An 18,306-nucleotide genomic window follows, 5' to 3' on the forward strand; every position below is an offset into this window, starting at 1 on the left:
TATTATTCGCAATTTCATTATCGTTATTTACTTTAAGCTAAAAATTAAGTCTTGTATTTATTTATAATTTTACATTTGGTTTTAACTGCGACTAAAGTTTTAAAATCGACAAACCGGTCATTAAACGGTAAAAATCCCCCTTTATAATAATAATATTACTTATATATATATTTGTATTTTTACAAAAGTAAACTAATATAGCGTTAAGCTTTGTTTAAAGATTTTCCCTGTGGAACGAACCGGACTTACTAAAAACTATACTACTCTATGATTAGGTACACTGCCTATAAGTGTTGTAGCAAGGTTTAAGTATATCCATTCTCTAAATAAATAAATATCTTGTGTAAAATTGTATCGTATTTAATAGTATTTCTGCTAAAAAATTAATAGTATTTTATACCCCTCTGCTCAAACTATCAAGTTATTTTTGGCGCCGCTGCCGGGGAACAATCTAGCTTAAAAGCCGGAAGCAACGCTAATATAAAAAAAAAAGATTTTTAGTTTACTTTTATTAAAATTCGTTTTTATAAAAATACGTTTTAAATATTCGAAAATATAAAAAGAAAAACAAAAATATAAGTATTTTTAAGATTTTGTAAAATATTTAAGTTTTATAAAGTTTCTTTATTTTTATATAAGTTTTATTTAAGTATTTTGTTTTTATTTAAAACATAAAAAAAACCGAAAAAAAAATTTTAATATATATAAATCTATTTTTAAGATATTTTTAAAATTATAAAGTAGTTCTATTTTTATTTAAGTTTTTAAATATAAGTTTTTATTATATAAATATTTTGATATAAACAGAAAATATAAAACAGAAAAAATAAAAAAAAATAAAAAAAACGCGTCAAATTTAAAACTGTACCAGAGTTGAATTTTGGAACCCCGCGACTCGCGGGGTTTGCTGCTTGGAATACCGCAACTCACGGAGACAATCTGACACGCCACACAGGAACCCTAATCAGCATTAATTACGGAGTAATTATTAATTATTATTATTATTAACCCTAAATAATAATTATTATTATAATTAGTTTTATTTTAAAGTTTCTTTTTATTTAATTTATTTTATTTAGTTAAATTAGTTTAAATAAAATATAAAATTAATAGTTTTAATAAATAAATAATATAAAAATAATATTTTTATAAAAATTGTACTTTTTACAACTTTTTGTTTATTTTTATATTTTATCCCTTTTTAATCGTTTTAGCGTAATATTTGTATTTTTAGCTCATATTTAGTTTTAAACTTAGTTTTTGCCATAGTTATTTTTACTTCTAGATTTTTAGGCTTTGCCGTAGAATTCCTTAAGTGCTTTTTCTTTAGACTAAGATTTAGGTACTTTAGAATTTTGCGACGCCTTTTTAAGTTTTAGTTTCTTTTTAAGTTATTTCCATTTGGGATTTAGTTTTTCTTGTAAGCTTTAATATTTTTAGACGACTTTTACCTATGTATCAATTATCATTCCAATTAGTAATCTCAATTTGCGATTATAATTTTAAGTTAGTTGTAGTAATAAGGTTAGGTTAGTCAAGTGTTTTTAAGTGTTATAAGTTTCTTTTATTTTTCCGTCACCTTTTATTTTTCAACCATTTTTCTTTTTCGACCTTTTTCCGAAGCGCTCTTTTTCTTTCTTATTTCTCGCTATTCTAGTTTTAGGACATAGATTTTTATTCTACTTCTTATCTAAATTTCTTAAAATTACGAAAATTTATTTTAAGTGGTTAAATTGATAGACATCAAAATTTTATGGTTCGTAGTAATAGTTGGATTTGTACGTGGACCGGGTTATTGGAGCCAAACAGTCCTCAATTATATTGAGACCAAACGAATCATGCCCCTCTGCTGCATCTTTTGGCTATTCGAAACGTGGGCAAAATCAGAAAAGTCTATTGATTGGATAACTTATTATAATTTTTCTTTCCTTTTAAAAACTAATAGGATATTCAGTGAATGCACCGAGCAAGACGTTCACCACCTTTTGTACGTTCACCACCTGTAACTAGATCAAGACATTTAGCAAATATTACTGCCGTTGATTTTTCTTTAGAATCGTCATCCAGTCGACCAAGTACTCCAGTTCAAATTTCCGATAATCCATTTTTTGAACCCGACCTCACAATTGAGAATCCGGAGAATATTCAGGAACAATTCATAGATCCTGAACCACTAAACTTTCCTCCGGAACCACCAATCATTCAAACAGAGATTGTTAAGGAACGAACCATTAAATCAGAATCCTCTAGTGATTCCGATTCAACAAATTCAATTATGGAGAATCTGGAACCTTTAAGTATGGAAGACAGAATGAGAGCTAAACGCACTGGCCAAGGTCACGCAATTACTCATCCAGACATTAATGCGCCAGATTATGAAATCAAAGGACAAATTCTACACATGGTGACTAATCAATGCCAATTTAGTGGTGCGCCGAAGGAAGATCCAAATGAACATCTACGTACCTTTAATAGGATCTGCACACTATTTAAAATCCGAGAAGTGGAGGATGAACAGATATATCTCATGTTATTTCCCTGGACTTTAAAGGGAGAAGCCAAAGATTGGTTGGAATCGTTACCTGAAGGGGCGATTGATACATGGGATGTTTTAGTTGAAAAATTTCTTAAACAATTCTTTCCTGCATCTAAAGCCGTAAGACTTCAAGCAGAAATTGTTACGTTCACACAGAAGCCAAATGAAACTCTATATGAGGCGTGGACTAGATTTGGAAAGTTGTTAAGAGGATGTCCGCAACATGGTTTAGACACCTGTCAAATAGTACAAATATTCTACCAAGGATGCGACATCACTACAAGGAAAGACATAGATATAGCAGCTGGTGGTTCTATTATGAAGAAAACCAAAACTGATGCTTACAAAATTATTGATAACACTGCTTCCCACTCACATGAGTGGCACCAAGAAAAAGATATCGTTAGATCATCTAAAACAGCTAGAGCCGATTCTAGCCATGACTTAGATTCCATTTCCGCAAAGATAGATGCTGTGGAGAGACGAATGGAAAAGATGACTAAAGATATTCACTCAATACGAATTAGTTGTGAGCAGTGTGGAGGACCACATTTGACAAAAGATTGTCTCAGTATTGAATTAACAATGGAACAAAGAGAGAATATTTCATACATAAACCAAAGGCCTGGAAATAATTATCAGAATAATTATCAACCGCCAAGACCGATTTACAATCAAAACCAGAACTATAACCGAAATATTCCATACAACAACCAACAAGGTCCTAGCAATCAACAAGTATCCAATAATACTTACAACCAGCAAAGACCTAATTTTCAAAACAAACCACCACAACAAACCGATGATAAAAAGCCGAATTTAGAAGATATGATGACGAAGCTAGTTGAAACTCAAACACAGTTTTTCACATCTCAGAAACAAACTAATGAACAAAATGCTCAAGCATTTAGAAATCAACAAGCTTCAATTCAAAATCTGGAACAAGAAGTAAGTAACCTAGCAAGGTTAATAGGTGAAAGAAAACCGGGAAGTCTACCTAGTGATACAAATGCTAACCCCTGGAATGAAACAGCTAAAGCCATTACCACAAGAAGTGGTACAACACTTAAACCACCTGAAATACCTGTAACTTCTGATGAAGCTATTCCTACTCCACAAGAACCACAACCTGATCAAGATAAGGAAAAAGAACCGGTAGTTGAAAAGGTTAATGAAGACAACACAGTTAAGGCTAAACCTTATGTTAAACCATACCAACCACCACTTCCTTACCCGAGTAAAATGAAAAAAGAGAAACTTGAAGCTGAGAAATCCAAATTCTTGGATATGTTTAAACAGATAAATGTAAATCTTCCTTTCATTGATGTGATTTCAGGAATGCCTAGATATGCTAAATTCTTGAAAGATCTAATCTCAAATAGAAAGAAAATGGAAGAACTCTCGGCTGTTACCATGAATGCTAATTGTTCAGCAGTGCTGTTGAATAAGATACCAAAAAAACTATCTGATCCAGGAAGTTTCACAATTCCATGTTTTCTGGGTAGTCTTAGTTCAATAGAAGCATTGGCAGATTTAGGTGCTAGTATAAATCTAATGCCATATTCACTATACGCTAAACTAGACCTTGGAGAATTGAAACCAACCAGAATAAGCATACAACTAGCCGATAGATCAATAAAATATCCTAGAGGGATAATGAAGAACATGCTAGTTAAAGTTGGTACTTTAGTATTTCCAGTAGATTTTGTTGTTCTGGACATGGAAGAAGATTCTCAAGTTCCTCTCATATTAGGAAGACCATTCTTAAACACGGCTAAAGCAATGATAGACGTGTTCGGTAAGAAATTAACCCTAAGTATAGAGGACGAGAGTGTTACCTTTTCAGTTGATAGAGCAATGCAACAACCACAATCTGCAGATGATACATGTTATTATATTCAAACTATAGATGCACATGCAGAATTGTTAGAAGAATTTCCAGAATTACAAGGAACGGGAGAATGTTCTTTAGGAGAAGGTAATGAACCAATTGATGAAGCTGAAATGTTAGCTACACTTATAGCTAATGGATATGAACCTCCGAAATTAGAGTTAAAGCCACTTCCAAACCATTTGAAATACGCTTATTTACATGATGAATCTGAATTACCTGTAATAATATCGTCTTCTCTTACTGAAAATGAGAAAACACAACTCATTTCTGTGTTGAAAGCCCATAAACCATCCATTGCATGGAAGATTCATGATATTAGAGGAATAAGTCCTTCGTATTGCACACATAAAATCCTTATGGAAGAAGGTCATAAAACGTATGTACAACGCCAACGAAGACTAAATCCTAATATGCAAGATGTAGTTAAAAAAGAAATTGTTAAACTGCTAGATGCAGGTTTGATATATCCAATCTCTGATAGTCCATGGGTAAGCCCAGTTCAATGCGTGCCTAAGAAGGGTGGCATGACTGTCATTACAAATGAAAAAAATGAGCTTATTCCTACTAGGACTGTAACAGGATGGCGTGTGTGTATTGATTATAGAAAATTAAATGACGCCACCAGAAAAGATCATTTTCCCTTACCTTTCATAGATCAAATGTTGGAAAGATTAGCTGGAAATAGTTACTATTGTTTTCTAGATGGATTTTCCGGATATTTTCAAATTCCAATAGCACCCGAGGACCAAGAGAAAACCACATTCACATGCCCTTATGATACTTTTGCTTACAAACGCATGCCATTTGGACTTTGCAACGCCCCTGCAACCTTTCAAAGGTGTATGATGGCGATTTTTCATGACATGATAGAAGAATGCATGGAAGTTTTCATGGATGACTTTTCAGTCTTCGGTGATACATTTGAAACATGTCTAGCTAATTTGGAACGAATGCTCATTAGATGCGAACAATCAAATCTAGTTCTTAATTGGGAGAAATGCCATTTTATGGTTAAAGAAGGCATCGTTCTTGGACATAAAATTTCAAAAGAAGGAATTGAAGTGGATAGAGCTAAAGTAGATGTAATTGCTAAACTTCCACATCCCACCAATGTTAGAGGAGTTAGGAGTTTTCTAGGGCATGCCGGTTTTTACCGACGTTTCATAAAAGATTTTTCTAAAATTGCCACTCCTATGAATAAACTCATAGAAAAGGATGCTCCATTCATCTTTTCAGATGAGTGTATCAAATCTTTTAATATTCTTAAAGAAAAACTCACTAATGCGCCGATCATGATAACGCCAAATTGGAATCTACCATTTGAACTAATGTGCGATGCAAGTGATTTTGCAATGGGAGCCGTTTTAGGACAAAGGATTGAAAAACGATTTCAACCTATATATTATGCTAGTAAGACGTTACAAGGAGCACAAATGAACTATACAGCTACTGAAAAAGAACTCCTTGCTATTGTCTTTGCTTTTGACAAATTTCGATCATATCTCGTTCTAGCAAAAACGGTGGTTTATACCGACCATTCTGCTCTTAGATACCTATTTTCAAAACAAGATGCTAAACCAAGATTAATCCGTTGGATCTTACTCTTACAAGAGTTTGATATTGAAATCCGAGATAAAAGAGGAGCAGAAAATCTCGCCGCTGATCATCTTTCTCGTCTTGAAAATCCCGAATTAGAAGTTCTAAATGAATCGGCCATACAAGACAACTTTCCTGATGAATATCTATTGAAGATAGATTATAATGAAATCCCATGGTTTGCAGACTATGCAAACTATTTAGTATGTGGATTCCTTGAAAAAGGATTATCGTACCAAAAACGAAAGAAATTCTTCAGTGATATAAAACACTATTTCTGGGAAGATCCACATTTGTTTAAAAGTTGTCCAGATGGAATAATACGCCGATGTGTATTTGGAGATGAAGCTAGTAAAATTTTAAACCATTGTCACACAGGACCAACAGGAGGGCATTATGGGCCTCAACTAGCAGCAAGAAAAGTTTATGATGCTGGATTCTATTGGCCTACAATTTACAAAGACGCACACCTTCTTTGCAAATCCTGTGATGCTTGTCAAAGGGCCGGAAAAATAAGTCAACGTGATGAAATGCCACAAAATGTCATCCAAGTATGTGAAGTATTTGACATTTGGGGTATTGACTTTATGGGTCCATTTCTAAAATCTCATAATAATCTATATATACTCGTAGCCATTGATTATGTATCTAAATGGGCGGAAGCACAAGCTCTCCCAACTAACGATGCACGAGTTGTAGTCAACTTTTTAAAACGTCTTTTTGCAAGGTTTGGAACACCGAAAGCTTTAATAAGTGATCGGGGTACTCATTTCTGTAATAATCAACTTGAGAAAGTTCTTAAAAGATATGGAGTAACTCATAAAATCTCCACCGCATATCATCCACAAACAAGTGGACAAGTTGAAAATACCAACCGAGCTTTAAAACGTATTCTAGAGAAAACCGTAGGATCAAATCCGAAGGAATGGTCCATTAAATTGGAGGATGCACTCTGGACTTTTAGAACAGCCTATAAAACTCTAATTGGAACCACACCTTTTAGACTTGTTTATGGAAAAGCATGTCATCTTCCAGTAGAAATTGAACACAAAGCATTTTGGGCTTTGAAGACATGTAATCTTGATATACATGAAGCTGGACGTCTACGATTAAGTCAACTAAACGAATTAGAAGAATTAAGACATGAAGCATACGAAAATTCGTTAATCTATAAAGAAAGAACGAAGAAATGGCATGATAAAAGAATCAGAAGTTCAAAAGAATTTAAAGAAGGAGACAGAGTTCTTCTTTTCAATTCACGATTCAAGCTATTTCCTGGAAAATTGAAATCAAGATGGTCGGGACCATTCATAGTTAAAAGAGTTTTTCCATACGGAACAGTAGAATTGATAAATTCAAATGGGATTGAATTTAAAGTTAATGGTCACAGAGTTAAACACTACATAGATAGTCCGATGGAAGTCGACAACGAAGTTAATCACAATTTCAACACCACAGCTAACTAAGTGTGGGGAGAATCAAGTCTTTAAAGGTTTATGTATTTCTGTTAGAGTTAGATTGTCTGTTTTCGTGTAGTTCTCGAAAATGAAACCCGAATGGTCTTTCCCTAGCAGACCCTAAAGAACTAGTCTTCTCCCCCCATTCTGAATTTTTATTTTTTTTAGGAAATGAAGACTGCCTGTGAACTAAACCATGGTCTAATGCTACACGCTTTGATCACTAAACGTAATAATGACACACTTCCGAGTGAAATAGTATCAGTAATCAGAGAAAGATTGGACGGAGTTAGAAAAGAATCCAGATGCAAAGATAATAAGTTACAATTTGGTAAAGGAAAATCAAAATCCGCAGCGAAAAGAAGAGCACGACACCTAGAAAGATGTCACAAATGCGGAAAATGGTCACATGGAGGTAAATGTTCAAATAATCAAACCTATTCAAATACCGAATTTGTTACTTTATGCAGAGACGGACCGTTCATATGTTTAGAAGAAAAAACACTGAATGCTCGAGGTTACGCGTATGTAGCCATGGAAAACCAATTAAACCGACTATCTTATGAATGAGATAGATCATATAACTAAGAATACTATCTCATAGGTAAGTCTGTACAGTTTTTATTTTTTTTATTTTTATTTTTAACCTTTTGATAATAAACGCTAATTTGTTCGCTATAAAGTATTAAATTGGTATTGAATAAAATTAGGTTTGGCGACCGAAATTATTGATATCATTCAAAAATTTATTACATCACTGCGAAATTTAACGTTTATTCTTAAGGTATAAATATCTTTAATCAAATCAACCCAAAATAATTCAAAAATTCGTCATGAGCTAAATTAGGTTTTGGAACCGAAATTACTTTACCGAAAAGAGGGGTGCATATTTTTGATAATATTTGATTGATTAAAGTGGGATAAAAAGCCAAAAAGATTTTTAATTTTATTTTTACCATGTTTTTAAAATTAATATATAAATCTTAAATTAATATTGTAAACTTTGTAAAAACAATATATTTAAAATTGTAAATATTTGAAAAATTAATATAAGTTTGGTGTGAATTTATAATATGAATTTTTAAATTAAGTTTGGTGTGAATTTTTAATTTTTAAAAAAATATGAATTTTTATTTTATGCATTTCAAATTTTAAAGTTTGGTGTGAATTTTTAATATTAATTTTGAATTTTATATTTAAATTGTGTGAATTTAAAAACAAAAATTTACTTTATCTCATTAAGTTAAAAATATGATTTTTAAAATTCGTCGTAAGTTGAAGACTAGGTCTTTGAACCGAAATTGCTTTACCCAAGAGAGGGACGAGAACTTTTATTATCATTATTTTTAATCTTATTGAATTAAAGTATGCCAAAAACATTAAAAAACCAAAAATCTTAGCTTTTAAAACAATCGCTACAAAAAGACAAATTTTAAAATTTTATCGAGGGACGGACTAGGAAATCGACCCGAAACGACCTCGTCCTAAATAACAAGGGAAACAAAATTTTAAAATTAATTACTTAATTGTTTTAATTAGTATAAGATATAAATAAATAAAAAAAAAGATATAAACTCCGTGACTCGCGAAGTTTGAAGGTCCAAACACCGCGACTCGCGGAGGGACCAAAAATCAGAAAAAAAAATAAAAACACAGAACTGATCAGTCCACACACCACAAAAACAAATACTGCGAAAATAAAATCCGAAAATACAAGAAAAAACACCCCCAAAATTACAATTTTTTACCGTTAATCATCAAATCTTTTACTAAAATCATGTTGAGAAGGATGCTATCAAGGAATTACTCAAGAAAAACGGTAAATTTCTACACCTAAACACCATTTAATCCGAAAATTAGTGTTCTTGAGCAATTTTTTCCCCAATTTGATTTTGATGCTTTTTAGTGTAATTATGCTTAAATTGTTTATGTATTATGCTTGTATAACCTAGATTGATGCTATTTAACATGATTAGAAGCCTTAAACTTCAAATTTTGAGTAATCTAGGGTTTGTGTTCTTGAGCAAATTTGGGGCTTTTTGATATAAACAGGTTATGGCCGATTTTTGTCATGAATTGTTGCTAAATTAAGTAGTGTAACATGTTTAGGTAGTTAAATGATCCAAACTTTGAGCCTAAACATGATTTTGAGAATTAAAGTGGACTTTTTCAAGTCTAAAATTCATGAACTTGATTTTTGAGAGATAATGCCATGTGAAACTTGTTTAATTGCTAGTAATGATTATTTTGACATGTTATTTGAGTTGAATGCTTATGAACTTGGCGAACATTTTCGTATATGCTTATTTGAAAAAGTGTAGATTTGATGAAAATATGAAAATGAGCTTAAGTTTGATATAAATTGATCATGTCATTGTAATTATTTTGATTGATGATTTTGCTGACACTAATGCATATTTGGATGCACAAAAATTGTGTTTGATGTGTTTTGCAGACTGAAAGGGGTGAATCTTCATCCCAAGCTCGCAATGCTCCTGCTGAGAATGCGGAACAACAGGAGGTGGATAACTACTACAAATAAGATATACCTCATCCAGTCATGACATTTTCTGATATGCACTTGGAAGATTTGCACCCGAACCTGAGATTTGACAGACTTTGGATAGATTATCCAAAATACCAAAGGGGTTTGCATACTCTTCATTCTAAAGTTGTTGAGGTACCTAGGGTCATAGAATGGGGACCATTAGAAGCTGTAGAATTGGCCGGGCCAATTAGGGAATTGCTTGCACAGAGGTATGGTAATTCTACTTTTAACGACTGGGTACGTTTATTCACCATGCATAGACCTGTATATAAAGTATGGTGTGAAGAATTGTTGTGTAGTATAGAATTAAATGATCGGGTAGCTAGTTTAACCGATCGATCTTTTATTAGATTTTTGTTAGGAGGTTCGATGCGCCACATGTCTTTACTAGACATGGCTCAGGCTTTACGTATATATACGCCTGAGGAGTTAGCATCTGCCGATTGTAGAGGGTTGATACTAAATGATAGAAAGATAGATGAAAATTTTGATACACATGGTGTATGGAGTCAAATGACAAGCCATCACCGATTCAAAGGGGGAAATTACTCTTATTTGGATATAGATAGAGCTGAATTAAGAGTGATTCATAGGTTTTTAGCTAATTCGATTACACAAAGAGGTAAGAACAAGGAAAAGGTAAATGAACAGGATTTGTTTTACCATATGTGTATTCGAGACCCACAAAGCGCTGTAAGTATACCTTATTGTGTGGGTTATTATTTATCAGCTATGGTTAGGGGGATGAGACCGCATAGCATAATAGGAGGTGGTATATTTATTACTTTGATTGCTGAATATCTCGGTGTGGATATAAGTCGGGGGGGATTATTAGTCGAAGAACCAGAACCCCGCGATACAATAGGTTTAAATGTATACCATGGTGCGAAAGTTTTGAAGAGGCGAAATAACGCCGCAGTACAATACCATGGTAGACATCCACAGGTTGAGAGAAACCAACAACAAGGTAATGTAGGAGGGGGAAATGAAATGCAAGAAATGCAAAGGTTTATAGCTTCACAGGAGTACGAAAATGCTAGACAAAGAGCATTTGAAGATTGGCAAGTTCATCAAAACCAAATCGTAGCTTATTGCCAACATATAGGTAGAAACTATATTCCTACTCCAAAACCCATATTCCCTCCCTGGTCTATAGAGATTCAAACATCGTATCCTACGTATAACCCAGCTGAAGCATTCTATAGCACCTATGGTTATGCATGGAACCCCTACTGGTATCAGTATCATCCCTAGTCTACTTAGTTTTATTTATTTTGTAATTTGTAATGTTGATACGCTTAATACTTATGTTAATATTGTAATAGTTTTTATAATTTTCTAACTTTTATTCTTAGATTTTAATAATTTTTGAATGTGGGGTAATATACCAAACTTCAAAAATATGTATATATGTTTGCAGTTTATCTTATGTACACAACAGGGTAAAACAACGCATTTTCAAAGACTGGCATTAAGTTCAGCAAAAGCAACTAATTTTGACGACAAGATGCAAAATATATGTGAAATAACAACAAGACGGAATGAACAAATGATATGCACCATTTATCATTCAGCAAGCAAACACAAATATGTTTGGAAACTTTGGTAAAATTTAATCATTTTCACACAAATCACCCTCAATAATTTAAATTGTTACTGATTTCTTGCAAATGAGGGCATTGCAAGATCTTAAGTGTGGGAAGGGGTTAAATTCTTTCGGATTTTAAAATTTTTATCTTAAACACTTGGTTACCATTAAAAATACTAGTAACGTAGTAGTTGTATTAGAATCTAGTGCTCTCTGATAATAAAGAACAGCCCTAGTCTTATATACTGACTACCCAATTCTAGTAAAAAATTTTCAAAATTTTCAATTAAATGAACTCAAAATCATGTTTATACATATTTATGAACGATAAAACTAGGTGTTAACACCGAAATTATTGTTACCTCAGAAAGGACATAAATTGAGAAACAAACCAAAATGTTAAAATTCATTTAAAATGGAATAGAGGACAATAAAAAGGAAAATAAAAGCCAAGTGTGGGAAAATTTACCAAGTTATCTTAAACATATGTCACATATATCTGTAACAAATAACTGAAAATACTTTTGCTTTGGACTAAACTAAACTGTTTTACCCAATGAAAGAAAAGAAGAGATGGATCTACACGATGAATCAATTCCATCATTAAAAGGAAGTAAAGTCTTCCAAAAAAGAAACGCACTTCTTGATTTAGGTCAAGAAGTTGTCGTCCAGACCAGCTGTAGGTTGACGAAAAATCTAGAAAAGTCATCACTATAATCAGCAGGAAATCTACGGACCTCAGCATTAAACAGGGTCGCCAAGTGGTCAGATTTATCCTAACCATGAGAAGGATTTATCTCGTACAATGGGGGGCACCATGCAAATTAGCTGGATAAGACTAATGAATCAGATCCCCAGAAAGGATAATCTCCTTAAAGATTAAAAATCAGCTTTTAAGCCTGATATTACTCAATCCTAGAGATTGACCTTAAAGATTGGGAATTCAAACTCATGGAATTCGATGATATCTAAACTCGAGCTTGAACGAGAAAATATTTTGATCAAAATTACAAACCGATTTGTTTTCTAAAAACCCATTTTCAATGCGTTCATTACCATTGAACGTAAAATCCTAGGAATTCACCTGGAATTCATTAGGTCACCTGAACCAAATCGGGTGTCAACCGTAAGAACAGTGGTTGCATAGCATGGTCAAAGACAGGACCTTGTGCCAAACCTACAAATTATAAGGGTGAGCTTTACTATTGCTCCTACAAAGGATAGTAATTGCGTCTGACACGTTATAGACCATAATTAAAAGCATGTCAGGGGACATTGCCTTAACAGTTGCTTGTTCAACGCTTTCCTTTACAACCGGACGGTAGTTTACCGAAAGGTAATATACGGGACAAGTAAACTGGACGTGTTGTTTTCCTAATACAAGGTTAGCAAGTGGGTGACACAAAACCGCAAGTTTTGAGCTAAAATTTTCAATTCTGAAACCCACCAAACCCACAAAAATATTTTGCAAACACCGGTGAAGGGTTATTCCGGAAAACTTATCTAGGGTAAAAGCTAGATTAATTTTCAAAAGATCAAATGTTTTCATAAAGATCCAATTTCCTTAATGGATCTAAATTTTTATAGTCATGTGGGACTGTAAACCATATCATTACTACCATTGTTTATACAGCCGTATAGAAATCATGGATGTACAAAGTGTGAAGAATAAAGAAGTGATTCTAGTATTTCAAGACGATATTGCTTGAGGACAAGCAACGCTTAAGTGTGGAAATATTTGATAATGCTAAAAACGAACATATATTTCATAGCATTATTCCTCAAGAAAGACAAGCTTTTAGTTGCAATTGTTCTATTTAAAAGTGATATTCGTTTAAATAATAAAAGGTGAAGACAAAAGACAGATTCGACGAATTGAAGACGCAAACGATCAAAAAGCTCAAAAGTACAAAATACAATCAAAGAGGTTCCAATTATTGATAAGAAACGTCTCGAAATTACAAGAGTACAAGATTCAAAATGCAAAGTACAAAATATAAAATTGTACGCAAGGACGTTCGAAAATCCAGAACCGGGACATGAGTCAACTCTCAACGCTCGACGCAACGGACTAAAAATTACAAGTCAACTATGCACATAAATATAATATAATATTTAAATAATTCTTATAATTATTTATATATTATATAAATAATAAAAATCCGTCGGCAAGAAAGACTCCAAAGTTGGTGAGCTGTATTTTCAAACTCCGCGACTCGCGGAGTTTGAAGGCAAAAGTTGCCGCGAGTCGCGGAGTACCCCTGAACTCAATTCCCTATAAAGCCAACCGAATTCTGATCATTTTCATAACATATATATCCATCCTCTCTATATCTATACGTAAATATTTATATTTATATTTTAATTTTAATTTTAATTTTAATTTTAATTTTAATCCTAATAATAAGGGTATGTTAACGAATGTTGTAAGGGTGTAAGTCGAAATTCTGTCCGTGTAACGCTACGCTATTTTTAATCATTGTAAGTTATGTTCAACCTTTTTAATTTAATGTCTCGTAGCTAAGTTATTATTATGCTTATTTAAAACGAAGTAATCATGATGTTGGGCTAATTACTAAAATTGGGTAATTGGGCTTTGTACCATAATTGGGGTTTGGACAAAAGAACGACACTTGTGGAAATTAGACTATGGGCTATTAATGGGCTTTATATTTGTTTAACTAAATGATAGTTTGTTAATGTTAATATAAAGATTTACAATTGGGCGTCCCTATAAATTACCATATACACTCGATCGGACACGATGGGCGGGGTATTTATATGTACGAATAATCGTTCATTTAACCGGACACGGGAATGGATTAATAGCCACTAGAATAATTAAAACAGGGGTGAAATTATGTACAAGGACACTTGGTATAATTGATAACAAAATATTAAAACCTTGGGTTACACTCAGTCGACATCCTGGTGTAATTATTAAACAAAGTATTAAAATCTTGTTACAGTTTAAGTCCCCAATTAGTTGGAATATTTAACTTCGGGTATAAGAATAATTTGACGAGGACACTCGCACTTTATATTTATGACTGATGGACTGTTATGGACAAAAACCAGACGGACATATTAAATAATCCAGGACAAAGGACAATTAACCCATGGGCATAAAACTAAAATCAACACGTCAAACATCATGGTTACAGAAGTTTAAATAAGCATAATTCTTTTATTTCATATTTAATTTCCTTTATTTTATATTTAATTGCACTTCTAATTATCGCATTTTTATTGTTATTATATTTAATTGCACTTTTAATTATCGTACTTTTTAATTATCGCAAGTTTATTTTATCGCACTTTTATTATTCGCAATTTCATTATCGTTATTTACTTTACGCTGAAAATTAAGTCTTGTATTTATTTATTATTTTACATTTGGTTTTAACTGGGACTAAAGTTTTAAAATCGACAAACCGGTCATTAAACGGTAAAAACCCCCTTTATAATAATAATATTACTTATATATATATTTGTATTTTTACAAAAGTAAACTAATATAGCGTTAAGCTTTGTTTAAAGATTTTCCCTGTGGAACGAACCGGACTTACTAAAAACTATACAACTCTATGATTAGGTACACTGCCTATAAGTGTTGTAGCAAGGTTTAAGTATATCCATTCTCTAAATAAATAAATATCTTGTGTAAAATTGTATCGTATTTAATAGTATTTCCTGCTAAACAATTAATAGTATTTTATACCCCTCTGCTAAAACATCAATATTGCTAAATATGTAGGAGAATGTTTGACGTGTTCTAAGGTCAAAGCTGAACATCAGAAACCATCAGGTCTACTACAACAACCTGAAATCTCGGAATGGAAATGGGAAAACATTACCATGGATTTCATTACTAAATTGCCAAGGACTGCAAGTGGTTATGATACTATTTGGGTAATAGTTGATCATCTCACCAAGTCAGCACACTTCCTGCCAATAAGAGAAGATGACAAGATGGAGAAGTTAGCACGACTGTATTTGAAGGAAGTCGTCTCCAGACATGGAATACCAATCTCTATTATCTCTGATAGGGATGGCAGATTTATTTCAAGATTCTGGCAGACATTACAGCAAGCATTAGGAACTCGTCTAGACATGAGTACTGCCTATCATCTACAAACTGATGGGCAGAGTGAAAGGACGATACAAATGCTTGAAGATATGCTACGAGCATGTGTTATTGATTTCGGAAACAGTTGGGATCGACATCTACCGTTAGCAGAATTTTTCTACAACAACAGCTATCAATCAAGCATTGAGATGACGCCGTTTGAAGCACTTTATGGTAGAAAGTGCAGGTCTCCGATTTGTTGGAGTGAAGTGGGGGATAGACAGATTACGGGTCCAAAGATAATACAAGAAACTACCGAGAAGATCATCCAAATTCAACAACGGTTGAAAACCGCCCAAAGTTGACAAAAGAGCTACGCCGACATTAAAAGAAAAGACATAGAATTTGAAATTGGAGAGATGGTCATGCTTAAGGTTGCACCTTAGAAAGGTGTTGTTCGATTTGGTAAACGAGGGAAATTAAATCCAAGGTATATTGGACCATTCAAGATTATTGATCGTGTCGAACCAGTAGCTTACCGACTTGAGTTACCTCAACAACTCGCGGCTGTACATAACATTTTCCACGTCTCGAATTTGAAGAAATGTTTTGCTAAAGAAGATCTCACTATTCCGTTGGACGAAATCCAAATCAATGAAAAACTTCAATTCATTGAAGAACCCGTCGAAATAATGGATCGTGAGGTTAAGAGACTTAAACAAAACAAGATACCGATTGTTAAGGTTCGATAGAATGCTCGTAGAGGACCCGAGTTCACCTGGGAGCGTGAAGATCAGATGAAGTAGAAATACCCGCATTTATTTCCAGAAGATACGTCAACACCTCCAACTGCTTAAAATTTCGGGATGAAATTTATTTAACGGGTAGGTACTGTAGTGACCCGAACTTTTCCATGTTTATATATATATATATATATATATTAAATGAAATTGTTATTTACATGATTAAGTGTTTCCAACATGTTAAGCAATCAAACTTGTTAAGACTTGATTAATTGAAATAGGTTTCATATAGACAATTGACCACCCAAGTTGACCGGTGATTCACGAACGTTAAAACTTGTAAAAACTATACGATGACATATATATGGTTATATATATAGTTAACATGATTTTATTATAAGTATGTATCTCATTAGGTATTTTAACAATGAGTTATATACATAAAAATGAGACTATTAAATTAAGAAACTCGAAAACGATATATATAATGATTATCGTTATAACAACGTCTTACTAGGTACATATGAATCATATTAAGATATTGATACACTTGGTTAATTATGTTAAATGATAAGTAAATATATCATTAAGTGTATTAACAATGAACTATATATGTAAAAATAAGACTACTAACTTAATGATTTCGAAACGAGACATATATGTAACGATTATCGTTGTAACGACATTTAACTGTATATATATCAAACTAAGATATATTATATATCATAATATCATGATAATGTAACAATTTAACATCTCATTTGATATAATAAACAATGGGTTAACAACATTTAACAAGATCGTTAACCTAAAGGTTTCAAAACAACATTTACATGTAACGACTAACGATGACTTAACGACTCAGTTAAAATGTATATACATGTAGTGTTTTAATATGTATTCATACACTTTTGAAAGACTTCAAGACACTTATCAAAATACTTCTACTTAACAAAAATGCTTACAATTACATCCTCGTTCAGTTTCATCAACAATTCTACTCGTATGCACCTGTATTCGTACTCGTACAATACACAGCTTTTAGATGTATGTACTATTGGTATATACACTCCAATGATCAGGTCTTAGCAGCCCATGTGAGTCACCTAACACATGTGGGAACCATCATTTGGCAACTAGCATGAAATATCTCATAAAATTACAAAAATATGAGTAATCATTCATGACTTATTTACATGAAAACAAAATTACATATCCTTTATATCTAATCCATACACCAACGACCAAAAACACCTACAAACACTTTCATTCTTCAATTTTCTTCATCTAATTGATCTCTCTCAAGTTCTATCTTCAAGTTCTAAGTGTTCTTCATAAATTCTACAAGTTCTAGTTTCATAAAATCAAGAATACTTCCAAGTTTGCTAGCTTACTTCCAATCTTGTAGAGTGATCATCCAACCTCAAGAAATCTTTCTTATTTACAGTAAGATATCTTTATAATACAAGGTAATACTCATATTCAAACTTTGATTGAATTTCTATAACTATAACAATCTTATTTCGAGTGGAAATCTTACTTGAACTTGTTTTTCGTGTCATGATTCTGCTTCAAGAACTTTCATGCCATCCAAGGATCCTTTGAAGCTAGATCCATTTTTCTCATTTCCAATAGCTTTATCTAGAAAACTTGAGGTAGTAATGATGTTCATAACATCATTCGATTCATACATATAAAGCTATCTTATTCGAAGGTTTAAACTTGTAATCACTAGAACATAGTTTAGTTAATTCTAAACTTGTTCGCAAACAAAAGTTAATCCTTCTAACTTAACTTTTAAAATCAACTAAACACATGTTCTATATCTATATGATATGCTAACTTAATGATTTAAAACCTGGAAACACGATGAAC

The sequence above is a fragment of the Rutidosis leptorrhynchoides genome, chromosome 4 (assembly GCF_046630445.1).
Source record: "Rutidosis leptorrhynchoides isolate AG116_Rl617_1_P2 chromosome 4, CSIRO_AGI_Rlap_v1, whole genome shotgun sequence".
NCBI classification, from domain to species: domain Eukaryota; kingdom Viridiplantae; phylum Streptophyta; class Magnoliopsida; order Asterales; family Asteraceae; genus Rutidosis; species Rutidosis leptorrhynchoides.